Here is a 15,203-nt window from a genome sequence, read left to right on the forward strand (position 1 = left end):
AAATGACTTACCACCAATACCAACACAGCTGTGGCAGTGACAAACGCGTGCGGTTCGTCCTTGGAACCAATCGAAACGTGGTGAAGCTTCATACTCATCAGTGTTACCATGTTCAGGGAGCATCACACCTCGCGGGTGACGGGTTTGTTTCATATTATGTCTCCGACTGTACCTTATTCCGCCACTACTACTACTACTACTACTACTACTACTACAGTGGGTTCTGCTGCTGAATATTCGTATTTTGTTTATCATTGATTTTCTTTTTCTTTTTGTCTGTATTATTATCACTACTGCTGTTACTATTACTTCTTCTATTATTACAGCCCCTACAAGCAACACCTACTTCTACTCTGTTAGGTGCTGCTGATGATGCTGCAGTTTGGTAATGTTTTAATTATTTAAGTTTTGTTTGCTTTATTTTGCTTTCCATCAGATATAGTAAACTTTCCTGGTGCGTGGTGGTGGTGGCGGTGGTGACGATATCGTGTTGGTGGAGCACGCTGGGGGTGTTTTATAACTGTCTCGGTGGCAGTGAGTGGTGGTGGTGATGGTGGTGATGATGGTGACTGTAATTGTTGATATCAATTACTCCACCGCTTTATTGTCCTCACAGACTGCCGCACGCGTAGAGGCCCACGAGAAGCGAAAAGTGTGAACCGCTGTGAACCGTTGTCGTGTTGAAGATTGAAACTTGGAGCCTCAATATTGACCTTGTCTTGATTCTCCTTCCCCTCTTCTACATGATTTTTCTTACTCTTCCCTTCTTATCTTCCTCTTTACCTTGCCTGCTCCTACGTAAATGTTACCTGTGTGTGAGATACTGTCACGGAAAAAGGTTGTTAGCGAGAGCGCACGTTATCGCTGGGGCATGTTAGGGGTCCTTTCCGTCACCTAACCCCTTATACTTCAAGAGTGTTTAACCGTAAAAGAAAGAAAACGAGGAGTAACCGTTCACATGGCGAGCTCACGTGGGATTTGAATGTAATAAGAAGAAATATAACACAGATTGTCTACACTGAACAAGAATACTTAACTCTTCTCGGCGTCAAACTTAATTGCAACATTTTTCAAGATCGTGTGTGTAATTTACAGCAGGCTATTGCGTTCATTAAGGTAAAAATCGGTGTCATTTAATCTGAAGCATGGAATTAAAAAACAACAACGACAGAATGTATATATTTTTCAAAGTGAAGTACCTTTTGTTGTTCACGAGGGGATTGCAGGCGCCAGTTATTAACCTCGGGCCAGGAAGCTTGTTATATGCTGATCAGTTTTCGTATCGTCGTTGATTGTGACTGAGGGGGCTTATTCTTATATAGTTTATGTATTTCTGTGTGTATATTTAATTACTTACATATCCATTCGTGTGTTGACACTTTTTTTGTTGCTTTTTTTCATTTTTCTTCCCTTATCTACGCACTTTTGCTTTTATTAACCCCTCACCGTTTATTTCATTTATTCATTTATCTATTTTTTTTGTCTTCTGCGTGCCGGTACTCCACTATCCGGCACTGGAAGTAGAGAAGGGACACCAGTGAGAGGAAGGGAAGGAGGTTCACGGGACGGGCGCGCGTGTCCGTGGGTCGACGGCTAACTGCAGGAAGGATGGAGTGAAGGAAAGGGCTGGGCCAGGAGGGTGTGGGGAGGCTACTCCTGGATGGGCCGAAGAGGGAGGCGAACCCCGAACGTGTCTTAAATCTCCTTGGTGATGTTAATAAAAAGGATCGAATTTAATGTAGTCATTCTTATATTCGCTTACCTTTTTTATTTTCTTTATTTTTCTCCTTTTTTTTACAGCAAAGGAAACAGTTCAAGGGCAAGTTCTCCTCCCGAAATTGACCTCTATTTCGGCCACCTCTTTTGATTTTTTTTTTTAGGAGTAGCGAGTAGCGGGCTTTTTTTTTATTATTGTTTCCTTTTTTTGTGCCCTTGAGCTGTCTTGTAAAAAAGAAATAATGAAAAAAATGCATTTACTCATGTATTTATTTACCCTTCATCATTCATTTTCATTTCTTTATTCTTCTTTAGCCTTGTGCCTCTCCCTTCCCTAACAGCTTATACAGTTAATAATACGACCTCTCTACCCACATGCAAGTAATATCTATCTCTTCACCTTTCTATCGTTTAATCAACTCCACAGCTCACTCATCGCATCGCTCCGGGAGTCACGTGATAACCCCCCCATCTGATATAATGTCATTACGGTTCAAACATGTTTTTAATCAGTATTACATATGGTATACGTAACTTGATTTTGTGCGCTTGCTGTGTGATGATGATGTAGCTGCAACGATGGTGCTATATGGGGGGAAGGGGGGGGGGGGCAGTGTAGCTTGAACGACGGGAATGGACGAACAGCTGGAAAAAAAGTGTAGCGTGGACATGTTGGTGTTAGTATAAGTGGTTGGTATGTACGTGGGTAGACAGTTCCGTAGACTGAATGAATGCCAAGTATAAGTGGTTGGTATATACGTGGGTAGGCAGTTCCGTAGATTGAATGAATGCCAAGTTTAAGTGGTTGGTATATACGTGGGTAGACAGTTCCGTAGATTGAATGAATGCCAAGTATAAGTGGTTGGTATATACGTGGGTAGACAGTTCCGTAGATTGAATGAATGCCAAGTATAAGTGGTTGGTATATACGTGGGTAGACAGTTCCGTAGATTGAATGAATGCCAAGTATAAGTGGTTGGTATGTACGTGGGTAGACAGTTCCGTAGATTGAATGAATGCCAAGTATAAGTGGTTGGTATATACGTGGGTAGACAGTTCCGTAGATTGAATGAATGCCAAGTATAAGTGGTTGGTATGTACGTGGGTAGACAGTTCCGTAGATTGAATGAATGCCAAGTATAAGTGGTTGGTATGTACGTGGGTAGGCAGTTCCGTAGATTGAATGAATGCCAAGTATAAGTGGTTGGTATGTACGTGGGTAGACAGTTCCGTAGATTGAATGAATGCCAAGTATAAGTGGTTGGTATGTACGTGGGTAGGCAGCTCCGTAGATTGAATGAATGCCAACGCTGGTCGCGGGTTGTTTTGCTATGTGGTGAACAATGTGCAGCATGAGCATTAGGCAATTATTTATAGAAACAGGCAAAGATAAAGGCGACAAGCTGTGTAGGAATATATATATAGATTGTAAGTGGGGCGGAGCGTATAGATGCGATTATTAGAGTAAATATTTTGATCTGTACGCGTGATGATAGGTGTCAAGGTGGGTAGGTAGGTATATACATGTAGATTAAGAGTGTTACAGTGTGCAGAGGCGGGGAATAAGGTAAAAGTGTGGCCTGGACATCTACAGGTATACAAATAGCACCAAAGTGTGGCAGAGTGCTTTACAGGTGCGTTTTCAGGTGAAGATGTGAGTTGGGTGTGTACAAGTGGATATAAACGGTAACGATGATAGGTAGAAGGGAGGCACAGAAGGGAACTGAAGGATTTTTAACCCCTTGACTGCGGATTCCCTACAAAAAGACATCATGTTACAGGGATGGAACAAAAAGTGGCTGCTACAGTTCAATGAAGAAAAATCTAAAGTCATGCACCATGGGAGGGGATACCCAGCATACCAATACCACATGGGAAACACTCCACTATCCACCACAGAGGCAGAGGAAGACCTGGGACTATAATTACCAGGCTACCATTGAAGGCCAAATCCGTGCCTATCGCAGTGGACGGGTTAAGAAAATGTAAAGGAGAGACAGGAACGGGAAAAAAGAATAGAGGAAACAAGGAAAGGATTAATATTAGGTGGTGAAGGCGACGATTGAATACGTGACTGAATTTGGATGGCTGTCCGCTATGTTTAACTCGAGAAGGATTTTGAGTTGCTATTGCTAACAGCCTTTCCCATAGAAGAGACATCAGTTGTTGATTATGTGTTTTTGCATTATTCACTATTATTCCTAACCCGGTAGCAGCGACGGGCCAAATTTGTGGCTTTACCGTGTAGCAGCGACGGGCCAAGTTTGTGCCATGATTTAAACTCCCCAAAATAGAAGATACATAAACTGATCGCAAGGGGACCATTAAGAAACATGATCCCCTCTGCTACCGGGCTAAAGTCGCAATCCCTCCAGTAAAATTCCCTCTCCATACGCCAAACGTAAATGAATGTGGATCGATGCAGGTGGAGGAAGTTTTTCTTCAACCACATCTTCACCTCCCAGAAATTGCACGTCTCTGTATGACTTGAGATTATGTAACTTAAATACTAGACTGATTGGGGTAAGCTGATGAGGAAACGCGATGTCTTAAGCTGCCCTCGATGAACTGACAAGGACAGTTGCACGGGGTCGCCGAGAGATTTATTGCTGGTCCTTCCGCAACAGACAGACAGGATGGTTGGGGCAATAGGTCTTGAGTTAGAGCCGATTTCACAGTCCAACACAGTGTCTTCGTAACAGCCCGAACCAAACTATAGAATCCCATACAATCCAAAATGGGGAGGTCTTCGATGCTACACTAAATACACAAGACTTTTCCTGAGTAGTTTCGTCAAATCTGTGAACTTGAATATAAAGACCAGACACTATACAAGGAAAATTCGAAGACTGGTATTGGTTTGGGAGCTTACTAACCCATCTTGGGGAACTGTGAAACTGGCCCTTAGTCTTCCCCTCCCTCCTCCACCTTTTCCTTTTCAATTAGTTTTACGCGTGTTCAGACCTTCCAACACCGAACACACTGGCTGCCCCTTAAACAGAGCACTGACCCAACTCACCCGTGTAATGAATTGCAAGAAAAGGAAGAATTTTTACAGGTTTATTTAATCTTAATTTTCTAATATTTATTTTGTGAGCATTTAGGATTTAGATTGCAAAGGTTAGCAATTACTCTTTTGTCTCCAATTTTAATATCATGTTCCAAAAGATGAATAGATGGGTAGATATGTATACGTATGAATGAGTAAAGGAAGTGAATGGATAGAACTATATAGGTGGATAGATACGTATATTTAGAAACGAATGGGGTGAGTGAGTAGGTGGAAGAATGGAGATTGATGAATGATAGGACTAACAGATAGATACGTAGGTGGATTGAGCGTTGTGTGTGTGTGTGTGGGGGGTGGGGTGGGGGAGGGGGGGAGAGGATTGTTGAAAGTGCAGATGTGAAGATGGCCAGGATTTATGTGCGTGGGTATGGCAGTGAATGGATATTGATGAACGGATTAGGTAGACACAAGGGTGACGGACGCAGCTTTTACAGATTTTTCCTCGATTATTTTTTTCCCCTCATTAGTGAACGGGTGATAACGTTCTCTTAATAACGGGAAGGTTAGATAGATGTCATACACAGAATCTCACAGAATCATGAAATTGTTTATCATCGATGACGAACGAAAAATAATGGCACAAAATTGAAATGTATGCAAGTAAAATCATACTGCACTAAAATGTTCTTCACCAACGTTGTAGTGCGAGAATGGAATAAATACCTTCAGTGGTCCAATGCAACACGTTTGACTCCTTTAAAAACAAGCTCGACCGACACTCCCTTAACACGATATTTACTAATGTAGAAATTCAAAGTCTTGGTGCCATATTTCACTTAGGTTTGAGGACAGACTACCTTGCCTGGACCATAATGTGTGCGTGGTCTTAATGTCGATGTAAATATCTATTTATGTTAATCTCTCTCTCTCTCTCTCTCTCTCTCTCTCTCTCTCTCTCTCTCTCTCTCTCTCTCAAGTCGCCAATTATTGTTTATTTCTTGCATAATTATAACGCGTCTCCTTCCCTTGATTTTTTCCCCTCCATTTGTCTTTTTTTATCTCCATCTTTTCAGCCGTTAGTTTCCCTCTTCTCTTCTTTCTTCCTTTCCCGTTACTTCACTCCTTTCCAAAACTCTTAGCTTCCTATTAATATTTTCTTTCTCTTAAGCTTTCTTGTTATAAGCTGATTCTTCGTCTGTCCATTTTTTCCCTGCATTATTTTCCTCTATTTTTCTTTGATTCTACTACTGTCTCATTTTTTTTTCCCATCCTCGCTTTCCTCCACTCTTCCATCATCCTTTCTTGTGTCCTTTTCTTCTCTATCATTTTCCTTTTCGACTCTTTTCTCTCTCCTCTTGTTTACTTCTTTACTCTCACTCCCTTTCCTCTTCATCCTTCTTTCCCTTCCTTTCCTCCCTTCTTCCTTGTCCCCTTTCCTTGCCTCCTCTGTCCTCTTTCTATCCTTCCCTTTCCTTTCTTGTTTACTTCCTCTCTATCTCTCCCTTTCGTCTCTCTCTCTCTCTCTCTCTCTCTCTCTCTCTCTCTCTCTCTCTCTCTCTCTCTCTCTCTCTCTCTCTCTCTCTCTCTCTCTCTCTCTCTCTCTCTCTTCTGTGCCTCTAATTTCTCCTAGTCTCCCTTCTTCATCTCTAATTTCTCCTAGTCTCCCTTCTTCATCTCTAATTTCTCCTAGTCTCCCTTCTATCTCTAATTTCTCCTAGTCTCCCTTCTATCTCTAATTTCTCCTAGTCTCCCTTCTATCTCTAATTTCTCCTAGTCTCCCTTCTTTCTCTAATTTCTCCTAGTCTCCCTTCTTTCTCTAATTTCTCCTAGTCTCCCTTCTTTATCTAATTTCTCCTAGTCTCCCTTCTTTACCTCTAATTTCTCCTAGTCTCCCTTCTTTATCTAATTTCTCCTAGTCTCCCTTCTTTACCTCTAATTTCTCCTAGTCTCCCTTCTTTACCTCTAATTTCTCCTAGTCTCCCTTCTTTACCTCTAATTTCTCCTAGTCTCCCTTCTTCATCTCTAATTTCTCCTAGTTTCCCTTCTTCATCTCTAATTTCTCCTAGTCTCCCTTCTTTACCTCTAATTTCTCCTAGTCTCCCTTCTTCATCTCTAATTTCTCCTAGTCTCCCTTCTTTACCTCTAATTTCTCCTAGTCTCCCTTCTTTACCTCTAATTTCTCCTAGTCTCCCTTCTTTATCTAATTTCTCCTAGTCTCCCTTCTTTACCTCTCATTTCTCCTAGTTTCCCTTCTTCATCTCTAATTTCTCCTAGTCTCCCTTCTATCTCTAATTTCTCCTAGTCTCCCTTCTATCTCTAATTTCTCCTAGTCTCCCTTCTTTATCTCTAATTTCTCCTAGTCTCCCTTCTTTACCTCTAATTTCTCCTAGTCTCCCTTCTATCTCTAATTTCTCCTAGTCTCCCTTCTTTATCTCTAATTTCTCCTAGTCTCCCTTCTTTCTCTAATTTCTCCTAGTCTCCCTTCTTTATCTAAATTCTCCTAGTCTCCCTTCTTTACCTCTAATTTCTCCTAGTCTTTCTTCTTTCTCTAATTTCTCCTAGTCTCCCTTCTTTACCTCTAATTTCTCCTAGTCTCCCTTCTTTCTCTAATTTCTCCTAGTCTCCCTTCTTTATCTCTAATTTCTCCTAGTCTCCCTTCTTTCTCTAATTTCTCCTAGTCTCCCTTCTTTCTCTAATTTCTCCTAGTCTCCCTTCTTTATCTCTAATTTCTCCTAGTCTTTCTTCTTTCTCTAATTTCTCCTAGTCTCCCTTCTTTACCTCTAATTTCTCCTAGTCTTTCTTCTTTCTCTAATTTCTCTTAGTCTCCCTTCTTTACCTCTAATTTCTCCTAGTCTCCCTTTTTTCTCTAATTTCTCCTAGTCTCCCTTCTTTACCTCTAATTTCTCCTAGTCTCCCTTCTTTACCTCTAATTTCTCCTAGTCTCCCTTCTTTACCTCTAATTTCTCCTAGTCTCCCTTCTTCCTCTAATTTCTCCTAGTCTCCCTTCTTTACCTCTAATTTCTCCTAGTCTCCCTTCTTTATCTCTAATTTTTCCTAGTCTCCCTTCTTTCTTTAATTTCTCCTAGTCTCCCTTCTTTTTTTAATTTCTCATAGTCTCCCTTCTTTATCTCTAATTTTTCCTAGTCTCCCTTCTTTCTTTAATTTCTCCTAGTCTCCCTTCTTTTTCTAATTTCTCCTAGTCTCCCTTCTTTACCTCTAATTTCTCCTAGTCTCCCTTCTTTACCTCTAATTTCTCCTAGTCTCCCTTCTTTACCTCTAATTTCTCCTAGTCTCCCTTCTTTATTTCTAATTTCTCCTAGTCTCCCTTCTTTATCTCTAATTTCTCCTAGTCTTCTTTCTCTAATTTCTCCTAGTCTCCTTCTTTCTCCCTTCTTTCTCTAATTTCTCCTAGTCTCCCTTCTTTACCTCTAATTTCTCCTAGTCTCCCTTCTTTACCTCTAATTTCTCCTAGTCTCCCTTCTTTACCTCTAATTTCTCCTAGTCTCCCTTCTTTACCTCTAATTTCTCCTAGTCTCCCTTCTTTACCTCTAATTTCTCCTAGTCTCCCTTCTTCCTCTAATTTCTCCTAGTCTCCCTTCTTCCTTTAATTTCTCCTAGTCTCCCTTCTTTCTCTCTAATTTCTCCTAGTCTCCTTCTTTCTTTAATTTCTCCTAGTCTCCTTCTTTTTCTAATTTCTCCCAGTCTCCTTCTTTAGCTCTATTTTATCCTAGTCTCCCTTCTTTCTCTATAATTTCTCCTAGTCTCCCTTCTTTACCTCTAATTTCTCCTAGTCTCCCTTCTTTACCTCTAATTTCTCCTAGTCTCCCTTCTTTACCTCTAATTTCTCCTAGTCTCCCTTCTTTCTTTCTAATTTCTCCTAGTCTCCCTTCTATCTCTAATTTCTCCTAGTCTCCCTTCTATCTCTAATTTCTCCTAGTCTCCCTTCTATCTCTAATTTCTCCTAGTCTCCCTTCTATCTCTAATTTCTCCTAGTCTCCCTTCTATCTCTAATTTCTCCTAGTCACCCTTCTATCTCTAATTTCTCCTAGTCTCCCTTCTATCTCTAATTTCTCCTAGTCTCCCTTCTATCTCTAATTTCTCCTAGTCACCCTTCTTTACCTCCCTTCTTTTTCTCCTAGTCTCCCTTCTTAATTTCTCCTAGTCTCCTTCTTTCTTCCTTTTCTTTCCTTCTCTTCCTAACGCCCTTCTCTCCTCCTCCTTTCTCTCTTCTCTCCTTCTATTTTTCCTCCTTCCTAAGTCCCTTCCTCTCCCTTCTCCTTCCTCTTCTTCTTTTTTCTTTCCTAACGCCCTTCCTCGACCTTCCTCCTTTTTCTTTTCCTTCTCTTCCTAACTTCCTCCCTTCCTTCCTCCTTTTCTTTTTTTCCTTTTTTTCTTTCCTTCCTTTTCTTTTCTTTTCCTCCTTCTTCCTTTCTCCTTTCTTTCATTTTGCTTCCATCTTCGTCTCTCGTTCCTGATGCCCTTCTTCCACCCTATCTTTCTTTCTTCCTTTCTTTTCTCCATCCTCTTTATCCTTAATTTCTTCCTTCTCTCTCTCCTAACGCTCTTCCCCCACCGTCCCTTCACTGTACCTTCTTCCCTCTTTTCCTCCCCTTTATAATGCCCTTCCTGGACCTTCCCTTCGTTGTATCCTCTTCCTTTTCTCTTCCCTGTCGTCACTCCTCCACCCACCCTTCACTGAACCTTTTTCCCTCTTTTTCTCTCCATAAGGACCTTCCTGAACCCTCCCTTCCCTTCCCCTTCTTCCTTTTCCTCTTCCCTGACGCCCTTTATCCACCGTCCTATCGCCTTATCTACTTTCATTTTTTTGCTCCTTGCTTCGGCCTTCTTTGATCCTTCCTTCGGTTTATTTTCTTTCTTTCTTCTCTCTTTCCTAACGCCCTTCCTCCACCCTCCCTCCTGTTTTCTTTATTCCTCTCCTTCCTGACGCCCTTTCTCCACCCTCTCTTTGACCTTTTTCCTTCTCCGTTTTCTCTCGTTCTTCCTCCCTCTCTATCCTTAAATTCTTCCTTCTCTTTGTCAACGTCATCCTCTCTTTCTTTTATCTACTTCGTTATTCTCCTCGTTTTTCTAAGTTCCTTCCTTCACCCCCTTTTGCTTGACCTTTTCCTTCTTTTCTTCCCTTACCTAATGCCCTTTCTGAACCCTTTAATCCGTTTACTTTTTCCTTCTCTTTCTTAACGCCTTTCCTACTCTCTTCCTATCCTTTACTTCCTTCCTTCCTTCTCTTCTTCTTGCCTAACGCCCTTCTTCCACCTTCCCTTCGTTTTACCCTCTTTCTTTGCTTCTTCTTCTCTAACGCCGTTCCTCCGCTCTCCCTTCGTTTTACATTCTCCCTTTTCCCTTCGCTTCGTTTTACCTTCTTGCTTCTTTTCCTCTCCTTTCTAACGTCCTTCCTCCACTCTCCGTTCTTTATACTTTCTCCATTATTCTCTTATTTTTCCTAACGCCCTTCTCCCGCTCTCTCTTTTCTTTAGTTTCTTTCTTTTCTCTTTTTCTTAACGATCTAACCCTTCCCTCTGCTTCCTAAGTCCTTTCCTCGACCTTCTCTTTCCTTTCCTTTCTGAAGCTCCTCGTGGCTGATGCTCGCATGTAACCTTTTGGGATAACAAGATCAGGGTTATTATCACCTACCAAGTTGCCTCTTTATGGATTGTGTTATTAGGTTCGGTTATTTGTGTTTCGCTTATTTGTACGACCTTTATTCATTTATTTTGTACTCAGTTTATCTCGTTTCTACGTAAGGGATTGTGTTATGAGGTTCAGTGATTTGTATGGCACTTATTGTTTCGTTTATTTACTTTTTTTGCAGTCGTTTTTTTCTTCTTTATACACTGTTTTATATACTTGTTTGTTCCTTTACTCATATACTTTGCTTTCACCATTTGCATTTTCACATACGTCCCTTTTTACATGATTTGATTTACTCTTATGTGAAGGCATTGTGTAGTCTGCAGGGGATGCGGGCGCTGCCTGTCGAGAGATTGGATTCTTTGTGTACAACTCGCTCCTCCTTTATCCCCCTCTCCTCTCGTATTGTGAAGGTCCGCCAGACTCCTTGTAGAGTAGATGGTAGGGCAGTGTGTCTTCCTTGTCATGTGCACCCCAAGCCCTCTCACTCCCAACCGAGGAAAGTTTAATCTTGTTTAAAATTGCCGCTTCGTGTGAGCAGATTTCTGTTCTCCAGGATGCTATTAGTTTTCTTTGTTCCTGTCAGTGTCGCCAGCTTGTAGCGCCGTCTAGCTAAATTATATTCTTTACTTCCTTATTGCTTTCCATCTGAAATCCATTTTGTTTAACCCGTCCGCTGCGATTGGCTTGGATTTGGCCTTCACTGGTAGCCTGGTAACATATAGTCCCATCTCTTTCTTTGCCTCTGTGGTGGATAGTGGAGTGTTTTCCATGTGGTATTGGCGTGCTGGATATCCCCTCCCAAGGTGCAGGACTTTACATTTTTCTTCACTGAATTGTAGCAGCCACTTTTTGCTCCACTCCTGTAGCTTGGTGAGGTCTTCTGGTAGGGAATCCGTAGTCAAGGGGTTAACATTTATCACTGGCAGGCTGTAATCTCGCGAAACTTAACTGTTATTACATTTTTTTCATGGCCCTGACGGTATTGCCAGCAACTCATATTTTTCAGTATTTTTTGTGACAACTTTGATATATTTATGAAGTTTTATCTTGTCTTATCCTTTGTATTGACGACTCCCGAAATGTCATTGTCATCTTCTGGTATGCGTTGTCCCAGGATGTGGTATGCTGGTATAGGTTGTCTGTTTGCAAGGTGCTGGTAGCTAGTTTTATTTTCAGGAATCCCGAACCCCATCATGATCTGTTGGTTAGCGTTCTCGAAAAGGATTATTCTGAGCCTTAGAACACTGTAAGGGTACGGCCACACTGCACGCGGTTTGCTGGGAGGGTAGAGGGTAGCGGGACGCCTAGCGGGTCAGTGGCAAGAACAAACACATGTTATCTAATACGAGTGGCCATATCGGACGCGGGTAGCGGGCTCCCTCCAAGCTCACCCGCTACCCTCCCAGCTACGTGAACCCACATGTCGGATAAAATCGCTCAGTAGCTTGTAGGACGCCAGGCGATCTACACCTACACCAGCTAAGACATGAACAGTGACATGAGTAGCGGACGTGTTACACTATTGTCTTGTCTGTAAAATATTAGTAGCTTGTATTACTGTTATTTTCAGGGATCTTGAAGCCTCATCGTGATCTGTTGGCTAGCGTTCAGAAATAGGAATGTTCTGAGCCTTAGTAAACTTTGATAGATGCGAACCAGACAGGGTGGATATCTATTTGCTTGGATGGACATTTTACTTTGTTTCGTGTGACTCGAAGCCTCCTCGTGATCTCTTGGTTAGATTTTTGAAGTAGGAATATACGCGGTCTTAGTAAACTCTCAGGGGTAGAGAAGACGGTTGCACTGTTAGGACGGCATTCGTAGACGCTTCCGCCTTTTACGTCAACTATTTCCAAAGAAGTCCACAAAGGAGATTATTCACGGTCTCCTGTCTTTTTCTCGCGTTCACGGTATAAAGGCTTCGTCAGACTATCAACAGGATTTTACAACCACCCATGGAAATGCACACAACTCTTAGGAAATCCTTGCCAAATGTGTGTGTGTGCTTGGGCGCTGAAATGTTTGTGTACATGGCCCTTAGTCTCTGCATGTGTGTAGGCCAAGCCAGCGGTCCATCGCGATCTACAGGTGGTCAAGTCCACGGGGAATCGTGATCTACAGGTGGTCAAGTCTAAGGGGAATCGTGATCTACAGGTGGTCAAGTCCATGGGGAATCGTGATCTACAGGTGGTCAAGTCTAAGGGGAATCGTGATCTACAGGTGGTCAAGTCCATGGGGAATCGTGATCTACAGGTGGTCAAGTCCATGGGGAATCGTGATCTACAGGTGGTCAAGTCCATGGGGAATCGTGATCTACAGGTGGTCAAGTCCATGGGGAATCGTGATCTACAGGTGGTCAAGTCCATGGGGAGGTCAGGGGAGAATAAGCTATGTAAGATCTAGTGTTTCAGTCAGCCATGTTACCCGTTCACACTGTGCCGACTCTGGGCCCCGACTGTAGGGTACACGAGGTCTTGGGTGTTGATGTGAAAGGGTCTGGCATGTATTGAAAGAGGTCTTGAGACTGTTGCCGAATGCTGAGCGGACGTCGGGAGGGGAGTGTGGAGTCGTGAGGGTTACTGGCAACTAGTTGGCCGAATGTCCTAGACAGTCGGCAAGACACCAAGACGCCAAAAAAACCTCCTACCCTTCTTGGAGCGTGGGAACCAACTTGTCAAATGGAAAAGTCGCTGGGTTGTCGCGGCCCAGAGTCGGCACTTTGTGAACGGGGCTTTAGTTGTCTTGACTTGCTGGGCGTTCTAAAAATTGGGATCTATTATTGACTCTGAGACTTTCCCGTTGGCCGACTTATTGTTTTTGTAAACGGGTTCATGTCTTATAAATGTCTTCCTAGAGTTCTGGAGGGCTTTGTTCTGTTATCACCCGCTTTCCCTTTCACTTCATTTTTCATTCGTTAGGCTTTGAAACAGTCTTATTTCGGCTTTTTTTTTTACTTCAAGGGATTATCAGAACTTTATTAGAACTGCAGTGACATTTATTATAATCTAGATGACTGTTATGCTTTTTTTCTTTAGTAGCAGCATTTTGCATTTGTTATTATTATCATCACTTGGTCTGTCTGCATACCGTACAACAAGGAACGTATCTTTCTCAGTCAGCCATCTGTCCCTCTATAATTTTTCCTTGAACTGTCTACCAGGTGTTGAGCCCACGACAAGGGGGCGAACAATGCAGGGAGTGGCTTTACCCGGTAGCAGCGGAGATCCTGTTTCTTAATGGTCACCCCAAGCGAGAAAAAAATAGAAAAAATCACCCCTCACACAAACCATTTCATAATACATATTAAAGCATTTGTGATCAGATTATGTATCATCTATTTTTGGGGGTTTATATCATGGCACAAATTTGGCCCGTCGCTGCTACACGGTAAAGCCACAAATTTGGCCCGTCGCTGCTATACGGTAAAACCACAAATTTGGCCAATCGCTGCTACACGGTAAAGCCACAAATTTGCCCCGTCGCTGCTACACGGGAAAGCCACAAATGTGGCCCGTCGCTGCTACACGGTAAAGCCACAAATTTAGCCCGTCGCTACTACACGGTAAAGCCACAAATTTGGCCCGTCGCTGCTACACGGTAAAGCCACAAATTTGGCCCGTCGCTGCTACACGGTAAAGCCACAAATTTGGCCCGTCGCTGCTACACGGTAAAGCCACAAATTTGGCCCGTCGCTGGTACCAGGTTAACGATAGTCCTCCATCAAACCTTTTACTTCGAACCCAGTGTGAACCCGGTGCTTTTGTTATGTCTGTAGGAACCCTTGCTCTCTTTGGATATTTTTAATAGGAAATATGAAGCTCAAAGCCCCCCCCCAAAAAAAAACTACCTATCTAAAAGTAAAATTCCTAGGTTCCATAGTCCCGGAGGCGTCCTAATATCCCCACCTCTTCTTGGAAACGTTGGACTTGTACAATAGCGGGAACAAAGGTGGTCCCGGAGTGGAATGCCCTCGTGTGCTGTAATAGGTGGAAGGGGTGAGCCAGGAGGCGAATGGAGCTGGCGAGAAGAGGCCTATACTGCGGGGGGGCTCGGGCGAGGCGGGCGTGTTACTGGTGGTGTTGGTGGTGCTGGTGGTGGGGGTCGTGGTGGTGGTGCTTCAAGCTTCGGTGTTTTTGTAGTGACTCTCATTCCCCTCTCCCCCTCCCAAGAGAGAATTGGTATATATTGTTGTTTTTGGTGGGCTCCGTCAGTGTGTGTGTGTGTGTGTGTGTGTATGTGTGCGTCGTCAGCGTCTCTCTCTCTCTCTCACACGTCACCTCAGGAATAGTGGTATCATTTAAAACCTTGATAGGATCTTTTTCTTTGGCAGAACACTATTTCCAAGAGCACTATCTCGTGGAACAATTAATAGGTTGGATAGAGGTGCAATAAACAACTGCCGTCACCCGATAAATTCCTACCAGTTCGGCTTGGCTCAGACACTTGCTCCGTAATGAAACACACAAATCGAAGAAAAAGATGTTTGGGAAGTAATTTTTGCGTACATATAGAATGCATGATTTGAACGTCACTGATAATTATATAATCAATACTGTGTAACCATATATATTTTGAACGGCTTTACCACCGATGACTTCAATGAATATCTGAGTAAGTAATCAGAATCCGCTTCGTGTGAGGGAGTGGAACTACAACCAAGCATGCATGAAAAGGAAGCATATCAGTGTAATGGCAAGTAAATCCGAAGTCATCCTAGTCGTGCAGCAATTATAAAGGAAAATATATACGTCAAAAGAAAAATGGTGATAAGAGAGGCTTCCATAAACGTAGGCAACGCAGGCATGTCGTTCCCGAGTACTATTTG

Source organism: Eriocheir sinensis, chromosome 26 (assembly GCF_024679095.1).
Source record: "Eriocheir sinensis breed Jianghai 21 chromosome 26, ASM2467909v1, whole genome shotgun sequence".
NCBI lineage: Eukaryota > Metazoa > Arthropoda > Malacostraca > Decapoda > Varunidae > Eriocheir > Eriocheir sinensis.